Source organism: Elephantulus edwardii, unplaced genomic scaffold (genome assembly GCF_000299155.1).
Source record: "Elephantulus edwardii isolate Elephantulus edwardi_28Jun2011 unplaced genomic scaffold, EleEdw1.0 scaffold00012, whole genome shotgun sequence".
Taxonomy (NCBI): Eukaryota; Metazoa; Chordata; class Mammalia; order Macroscelidea; family Macroscelididae; genus Elephantulus; species Elephantulus edwardii.
In genome coordinates this window covers 16,356,215-16,364,032 of record NW_006399762.1, presented here as the reverse complement: position 1 = coordinate 16,364,032, position 7,818 = coordinate 16,356,215, and positions in this window count along the sequence as shown.

Here is a 7,818-nt window from a genome sequence, read left to right as displayed (position 1 = left end):
GTATTGGACAGTGCCTAAGGAGGATAGAAGGAGAATTGATGCCTTTGAGCTGTGGTGCTGGAGAAGAGTATTGAGAATACCATGGACTGCCAGGAAAACAAACAGATTCATCCTGGAAAGGGTTAAACCAGGCGGCTCCCTAGAGGCAAGTATTCTGAGGCTCTATCTAACATACTTTGGACATGTTGTAAGGAGGGACAGGTCCTTGGAGAGGGACATCAAGCTTGGTAGGGTGCAGGGATAGTGCAGGAGGGGTAGGCGGTGGATTGATTCAGTGACTGGGGTAATCAGGATGGGTGTATTGGAGACAGTGTGATTGGCACAGGACAGAGCAGAGTTTAGGGCTGTTATACATAGGATCGCTATGAGTCGCAAGTGACTCGACTGCACATAACAATAACAACAACAACAACAACAACAATATTATGATGTTGCCTATTGATCCAGTGGGGATAATTTTTATTACTTGACATTGAGCTACAATCTGTATTGAAGGATGCAATGTTTGATCTTCTGAACCAAGCACTTCATATCCTCTTCCCTTTCAGCAAACAAGGTTGTGTCATCTGCATAACAAAGGTTATTGAGGGATCTTTCTCCAATCTTAATGCCACATTCTTCTTCATATAGTAGATTTGTCAATAAAAAATGGTTGAAAACCAATATGTATAATTAAAGCTATGTTGTTATTGCCATGTGCTGTCAAGTGAACTATAACTCATAATGACCCTATAAACATTGGTTCTGAACTCGATGCTACTTCGTGACATTCTCTTGAGCCCATTGTTACAATCGACTGAACAGTCCATTTTGTTGAGGACATTCCTCTCTTATGCTGACCCTACAGTTTTTCAAAAATGATTAATGATTTTGCCAAGGACTGGTCAATCCTCCTAAATTGTCCATTGTATGTTAGATGAAGTTTCATCCTCATTGCCTCTAAGTAACACTTTGATTTCATTTTCTCCTAGACATATTTATTCTTTGGGAAGTCCATGGAATATTCAATAATTTTCTCCAATACTGTAACTCGAAGACATCAATTTTTCTTGTCATTCTTACTTCTTTTCCAACTTTCAGATGCACAGAAAAATAACTGAAAAGACTATGGCTTGGAGTAGATGCGCCTTACTTAGTCTTACATTGATGTCATTGCTCTTTAGTACTTTGTGAGGTCTTTGAGAGGAGATTTTTCCCATGTAACATGCCTTTTGATTTCTTAATTACCATACTTATGGTGTTTGTTGTGAGTCCAAGTTAAATTAAATAGTTGACAATTTCAATCTTTTCTCTATCTGTCATGATGTTGTGTATTGACCTAGAGGTGAGGATTTTTGGTGTTGGGTTTTTTTGTATGTTGAGGTGTAGTACATATTGAAGACTGCAGTATTTAATTTTTTGCAGCAAACATTTTGAGTCACTCTCACTCTCATGGAAGTATAAGCGAAGATTGAATTCAGTATATACATATAAAAAAGGATTTCTTTCTGAATAAGAAATCAAAACAAATTGAACAAAATCCACACTGCACTGTATTCTGAGATGAGGAATTACTGTATATGATTTTTAGGAAATGCTCCATTTACTAGGAAAACTGAAAAAATAACACTTCACACATCTGGTAATTTGATATTCTTTCGTATTTCAAGGACGTGAAACTTGAAATAGCCAAATACTTTTACATTAGCTTCAATTCATGCTTTAGCATCTATTTGGATATCATACAAAAAGCTCTGCTGGAAAAGTTTGTAAGTTCACTGCTGACCCTACCTGGTAGTTCAAATCTACCAGATGTTCATTGGGAGAAATATCAGCAATCTTCCATGCAATTTAGAGCCTCAGAAAACCAGGTAGAGGGTCAGCAATAAGTTGCTTCCAAGTCAATTGCAGTAATTTTAAGAAATATGACATATCATCACAGGACAATAGTTTTACAAATTCACCCACAGAAGCCAATTAAAATGCCAAAAGAAAAGAGACAGGGAGAAATACCAAACTCTACTGAAATTGAATAATTGTATCCATTTCATACCACAAATTTAAGATATTTCTTTGAAAGAGAAGGCAGATGTGATAAAATGAAAATAAATCATCAAAGCCATTTTTAATAACTCTTCTCCTATAAAGAGTTATGGACTCCTTTGAAGAATTAACAAAGTGTTATTATTAGGTGTCGTCAAGTACGACTCTATGAACAACAGATCTGAATCTGGTTTATCCTATGCCACCATCACAATCTGACACTCTTGAGTCAGTGTTTCAATCACTGTGTCAATCCATTTAGTGGAGGATTTGGCTGAGGGTTAACAAAACAAACAGTGGTAAATCCATGTAACTTCACGCTACAGAGGGAGTGTAAGGATAAAACAGGACGAAAGGAGAATGAGAAGGACCCCAGTGAGAGATCTTTTGGACTTGATAATTGATAGTTGTCATGACTTCATTGATGCCTGGAGATTGTGGGAATCTGTGAATTTCACCCTACATATTTTAGTAACAGGCTAAACAAAGCAACTATAAAGACAGAAGATATTTTTCTAAACAGTGGAGGAGGATCTGCTTGAACTGGTGCCAATGAGTACAGAGGTAAATGGTGAAATAAGAAAAGGAGGAGACCCATCTAGTTCAAGTCTTGCTGTCTGGCACATACATTGGTAAAATATTACCCAAATAATTGACACACAATAAATATTTTGATGTTGTTGTTATGTGTCACTGAGTCACCTGCACCTCATAGTGACTTTGTGTGCTATAGATGTGAACCCTGCCCTGTCCTGAACCAGTCTCACGAACTCCAAGACACATACACTCATTACCCAAGTTATTGCATCAATACATCGCATTCAGGTATTTCTCTCTTGCTCTGTCCCTCTGCCCTTCCAAACATGACGTCCTTCTCCAAGGATTATTTCTCTCCAAAGTATATAAGATGGAGCTTCAAAATCCTTTCATCTAAGGAGAAACTTGATTTCACCTCCTCCAAGACAGAAATAAATCTAGATGGTATATTAAATAGGTTGATAAAGGTATTACAATATAATAACAAAAAGAATCATTTGTCATCAAGTTGATTTGATCTTTTAATGGCTTCATAAACATTAGAATAGAGGGGAGTGCTGTAGAGTTTTCAATCATTATTGCCTTTCGGAAGATACTGCTTTTTTTCAAATCACTTCTGACTGAATAAGAAACACTACCTTTTCATTTGGAAGGAAAGTGATTCAGTTTGAGTCCACCAGATGCTCTGCTGGAGAAGGAGGGGCAATTGCTTCATGTACCAGTCAGATCTGATTTGATGGTACACACACAAAAAATAATAAAAAAATATTTAGAAATTTAAAAAAGATAAATGATTAACTACTTGTACTGTCAAGAGACTGCTGATGATAATAATATACAAGACTATAATGAACAAATACAGTAAATTTTATAATTTTCTAAGCATTCTTTTTAATATCTCTGTTTCACACTCTCTCAATGTCCATGAATTGATCGTGACTGATAGAAAACTTTCCAGTGGGTTTTCAGAGCTGTAAATCACGTGGGCAGAGAGAGCAACGCCATGAAGTGGTTGGCAGATTTGAACAGCCAGTAAAACACAGTCTTTGAATTAGCAGCACAGCACTCTAAGGACTATACCACAAGAAATTCCTAAATATGGTTCTACAGAACATAAAGAATGAAAAAATTTCTAAAGAAATGTTAACTCTTCACTATGCATTTAAATCATTGAATAGTATAAATGATTTATTCTTGACTATAAATGTTGGTTGTTTAAACTTATGCAGCTGCTCCTGCATCCAGGAAAATACTACAGAGCATTTCTACTCGGCAATTCATGAGTTGCTATGAATCAGAATGAATTGTGTGGTTTGATTTTAAAGACGAAATTCATAAACTCTTGGTGTTGTTATGTGTCATTGAGACCCCTTGCACAGTAACTCTGAACCCTGCCTTATCCTAAGCCAAATTCACTGTCTCTGACATACCTACTCTATTACCCCAGTCACTATGTCCCTTTATCCTTTTAAACATGATGTTCTTCTCCAAAGACTGGTTCCTCCTAGCAATATACTGAAATTATGTGAGGAAGAGCTTCAAAATTCTTGACTCCAGAGAGCAACTTGGTTTCACCCTTTCCACTACAGACCTGTTTGTTCTCCTAGCAGTCTATGGTATGTTTAAGATTCTTCTCCAGCACCACAGCTCAAAGGCATTAGTTCTTCTTCTGTCAACTTTGGTCATTGTCGAGCTCTGTAGTGTATAGCATGTAATTGTGAAGATCATGGCCTGAATCAGACGCATCTTAATCTCCAGATTGACATTGTTGCTCTTCAATACCCTGGAGAGGTCCCTGACAGTAGTTTCCCCATTGCAATTCTTCTTTTGATTTTCTTACTTCTGTTGCCAAGAATGATGGTTGTGAATCTGAGTAAACTAATAATTTGGATAAAAATATAAAATAAAGGAGAATTTCCACAAACCTTCAAGATGGAGGACTCTTTACAACTTTATGTTATTGAAGTATGCACAAATATATTAACAAAATGAGTTCTGTACTGTTATTATTCTTTTTTTAACTGTCAAAAAGAATTATAGAATTAAGAGAAAATAATTGGCTAAAGAATCTATCGTTATTAGTATGGAACTAAGGCTTACGATACCTACCTAGAGAACAAGTTTTGTTGATAACAATACTAAAATGGTGACCTTGAATTCATGTACAGGAGTTTAGATTTGGTATGTCTTGTAGCCTCAGTGCCTAGTATTAAATCAAATTCTTATGTATAATTTGCAGATGGAGAAACAGAGATTCAGAAAGATTAAATAAGTTTGTCAAAGCTATGCAACATTTGCCCCACAAGTATTACCTTGGGAAAACTGGGAGAATCTATAATGTTAAAGAAGGTAAGGGCACGATTATTGCCAAGAAAATAAATGTGTGCCTTGGGCATCTTAAGCACTCTAAGAGCTGAGCTAGCTTTCTGAAATGTGTGAAGAAAAATGATGATTAAAAAAAAGTATCTGGACTAATCTCAAAGGTCAGTCACATTGAAAAAGCAATGACAAGGAGCCTGAACTGCGAGAAACTACTCCTTATGAATTCATGGGGTAATGAGTGTTAAAGCAATACTTAGAACTGTAAAATAGTGTGTTAAATATTATGTAAAGATTGTTAATAAAACTCAATAGTGCCATGTCCTAGACTTCCTAATTCCCAATTCTATTGCCTAGGGAAACATTTTTAAGTATTTTAGTTTTCAATTCTTCTGGCACTCCAACTTTTACTGCCTAAATAGAAATACGGCACTTTAAAAATATGCATATTTGAGCACTGGTGACTTCGTTGTAAAGAGCTGCACGGCTAACCCAAAGGCAAACAGTTCAAACCCAGTAGCTGTACCAAGGAGAGAGATGGAATATCTCCACCTATGTGGTTTACAGCCTCTGACAACCCTCTGGAAGGTCAAGTACGATATATAACAGCACTTGCTTCTTAAATTATTTGTTGTTGTTATGTACCAATCAATTAGAACCAACTCTGGCTCATTGCTCCAGTGGGCTTTGAGAGGCTATAAATCATACAGGGGGATACTGACCATCTTTCTTCCGTAGAGCAGCTGGTGGATTTGAACTGTCTGCCTTTGAGTTGACAGTCCGACTCCTTAGCCCTAGGCCACCAGAGATAGTTAGGAAATAAATTTACATCAGTAAACAGATATGTATTCATTCCTTAATTGTAATTTCATCATCACCGGTCAAAATTAAAGGAAAGAGGAAAGAAAACACTAAGAAAATGAAGTAGATATTATTATTTCTGAGAAGAGGTTTTATACATGGAATCTCTCCTTAATCTCAGTAAATGATGGACAAGAAGATATGCAAATGTAGTTTTCTACCAAGTGAGATGAAAGATGGTTGAGGAAAAAGTCAAAGGCAATGAGGACTTGAAAAAAAAATTGTTTTGGAGAAACATGATGAAGTAAAGTAAACACAGCAGCACTGCATGATAAGGAAGGGAAGAAATGTGGTTTATTACTTCACTCTCTAAACCCTTGACATGGAGAAATTATCCACATGTTCCTGTATGCTTTTTGGAGACAGAAAAATAATTGAAATAAAACCCAACTGGCCTGCCATGAAGGCTATAAGAAGCAGAGTTGAGATATTAAAATTTGTAAGTAAGTTGAAGGGTAGAGGAGGAACTTGTTGAGACCTTAAGGTAAAGCAAACAAGGGGTACAAATTAACAAGATAAGTTAGTCAGGTCTGGCAGATGCAGGAGAAAGAAACAATTCTTCAAAGCAAATATTAGTAGAAAACCATTGGGGTACTCAAACACACAAGACATAAGTAGAAGTGTTGAAATAAAAAGTTAAGCCAGAGTACCAAGAAAAGTAGGATGCAGGCATTGACATAATCTTCTCCTTGCTACATTTCAATGGAGATGAGGATAAAGGAGAGAAAAGAACAATAAGGGGAAGGAAATTACAAAGTATTTACTGTGTTATTGTTGTCTTTGACTGGTGAGTTGAGTACAACTCATTTTGACCATATGAACAACAGTTCTGAACCCTCTCTTTTGCTGTGCCATTCTCAGTATCTCTGACACACTTGAACCGAATATTACTGCCACTGTGTCAATTCATCTCCTTGAAGGTCTTTATCTCTTTCATTGCCCCTCTACCTGTCCATGATAGATAGGTTTTGGTAGAGCTTCCATGAACGTGCCTCTGAAAGCACTATGAACAATAGAGGTGCATTGGTAGCTATAGTATTAGAGGCAGAGTCCAGACTGAAAGTGAATCATAACGAGGACAAACAACTGCAAACATCCTTTAGTAATTGGTATGTTGTTGTTGTTGTTGTTGTTGTTGTTGTGTGCAGTCGAGTCATTTGAAGACCCTATGTACAACAGTCCTAAACTCTGCTCTGTCCTGTGTCAATTGCACTGTCTCTGACACACCCATCCCAACTACCCTAGTCACGGAATCAATGCACCTCATAGAGGGCCTTCCCCTCTTGCGCTGTCTCTCCAAGGACCTCTCCTCTTTACAACATGTCCAAAGTATGTCAGATGAAGCCTCAGAATCCTTGCCTCCAAGAAGCTTCCCAGTGTAAATCTCTCCAGGATGAATCTGTTTGTTGTCTTAGCAGTCCCTGGTACACTCAATACTTTTTTCCAGCACCACAGCTCAAAGACATCAATTCTCCTTCTATCCTCCCTAGTGATTGTCCAACTCTCTGATGCATAACAAGTGATTGCAAAGACCACGGCCTGTATCAGACACACCTTACTCTCCAGAGTGACACCATTGCTCTTCAGTACCCTGGAGAGGTCCCTAACAGCAAACTTTCCCATTGCAATACGTCTTTTAATTTCCCGGCTGCTGGTGCCAAGAGTGTTAACTATGAAGACAAGCAAATTAAAGCTGTGAACAACCTTAAACAGCTATATATCTTAAATTGGTAAAGATTGCAATAAGATAAATAACTCCAGGTGAGTGAAGTTTTAGTAAAAAGAACTCCCTTAAATATTGCTAAGGAATTAAAATTGTTAGATATTTCCTGGAGGACAAAGTGTCCATTGAAAAGGAAATGTCCGTGGAGGTGGATACCCACTGACCTGCTATTAAATTCTAGGAGCTTCTTCTTAAGAATTAATTATGAGTTTTCATAAATATTCTATTTCATCAATTACTTATCAAAGCCTGATGTATGGACATTAAAAATTTTTAAAAATCAAGTCCAGTAATGAATAATGGGTTATTAATCACTTTGTGTTGACATTTTTTAATTAGAATCACAGGCAGCCTTT